We start from the raw sequence: 2,045 nt of genomic DNA, 5'->3' as shown, positions 1-2,045 counted from the left end.
AGGCAAACGTCCAGCTCCTTCTCCCACAAGGAAGGGGCCAGCCCTGAAAGCTCTTGCTGGTCTTCACTGTCCCCGTGCACCCTATCCACAGGCACAACAGCACTGGGCATCTGTGCTTAACCACAGACGGCATATCTCACGGCGCTCGTTCTCGGCAGAGCCTCTTTCCGAAAAGGCAAACGTCCGGCTCCTTCTCCCACAAGGAAGGGGCCAGCCCTGAAAGCTCTTGCTGGTCTTCACTGTCCCCGTGCACCCTATCCACAGGCACAACAGCACTGGGCATCTGTGCTTAACCACAGACGGCATATCTCACGGCGCTCGTTCTCGGCAGAGCCTCTTTCCGAAAAGGCAAACGTCCGGCTCCTTCTCCCACAAGGAAGGGGCCAGCCCTGAAAGCTCTTGCTGGTCTTCACTGGCCCCGTGCACCCTACCCACAGGCACAACAGCACTGGGCATCTGTGCTTTCCCAGAGACTCAGCATCTCACGGCGCTCGTTCTCGGCAGAGCCTCTTTCCGAAAAGGCAAACGTCCGGCTCCTTCTCCCACAAGGAAGGGGCCAGCCCTGAAAGCTCTTGCTGGTCTTCACTGGCCCCGTGCACCCTATGCATAGGCACAACAGCAGTGGACATCTGTGCTTTCCCAGAGACTCAGCATCTCACAGCGCTTGTTCTCGGCAGAGCCTCTTTCCGAAAAGGCAAACGTCCGGCTCCTTCTCCCACAAGGAAGGGGCCAGCCCTGAAAGCTCTTGCTGGTCTTCACTGTCCCCGTGCACCCTACCCACAGGCACAACAGCACTGGGCATCTGTGCTTTCCCAGAGACTCAGCATCTCACGGCGCTCGTTCTCGGCAGAGCCTCTTTCCGAAAAGGCAAACGTCCGGCTCCTTCTGCTACATGAAGGGGCCAGCCCTGAAATCTCTTGCTGGTCTTCACTGTCCCCGTGCACCCTATCCACAGGCACAACAGCACTGGGCATCTGTGCCTTTTTCAGAGACTCAGCATCTCACGGCGCTCGTTCTCGGCAGAGCCTCTTTCCGAAAAGGCAAACGTCCGGCTCCTTCTCCCACAAGGAAGGGGCCAGCCCTGAAAGCTCTTGCTGGTCTTCACTGGCCCCGTGCACCCTATGCACAGGCACAACAGCACTGGGCATCTGTGCTTAACCACAGACGGCATATCTCACGGCGCTCGTTCTCGGCAGAGCCTCTTTCCGAAAAGGCAAACGTCCGGCTCCTTCTCCCACAAGGAAGGGGCCAGCCCTGAAAGCTCTTGCTGGTCTTCACTGGCCCCGTGCACCCTACCCACAGGCACAACAGCACTGGGCATCTGTGCTTAACCACAGACGGCATATCTCACGGCGTTCGCTATCGGCAGAGCCTCTTTCCGAAAAGGCAAACGTCCGGCTCCTTCTCCCACAAGGAAGGGGCCAGCCCTGAAAGCTCTTGCTGGTCTTCACTGTCCCCGTGCACCCTATCCACAGGCACAACAGCACTGGGCATCTGTGCTTTCCCAGAGAATCAGCATCTCACGGCGCTCGTTCTCGGCAGAGCCTCTTTCCGAAAAGGCAAACGTCCGGCTCCTTCTCCCACAAGGAAGGGGCCAGCCCTGAAAGCTCTTGCTGGTCTTCACTGGCCCCGTGCACCCTACCCACAGGCACAACAGCAATGGGCATCTGTGCTTAACCACAGACGGCATATCTCACGGCGCTCGTTCTCGGCAGAGCCTCTTTCCGAAAAGGCAAACGTCCGGCTCCTTCTCCCACAAGGAAGGGGCCAGCCCTGAAAGCTCTTGCTGGTCTTCACTGTCCCCGTGCACCCTACCCACAGGCACAACAGCACTGGGCATCTGTGCTTAACCACAGACGGCATATCTCACGGCGCTCGTTCTCGGCAGAGCCTCTTTCCGAAAAGGCAAACGTCCGGCTCCTTCTCCCACAAGGAAGGGGCCAGCCCTGAAAGCTCTTGCTGGTCTTCACTGGCCCCGTGCACCCTACCCACAGGCACAACAGCACTGGGCATCTGTGCTTTCCCAGAGACTCAGCATCTCACAG

This window comes from Haliaeetus albicilla, chromosome 29 (assembly GCF_947461875.1).
Source record: "Haliaeetus albicilla chromosome 29, bHalAlb1.1, whole genome shotgun sequence".
NCBI lineage: Eukaryota > Metazoa > Chordata > Aves > Accipitriformes > Accipitridae > Haliaeetus > Haliaeetus albicilla.
Note: the sequence above shows the minus strand (reverse complement) of the source record.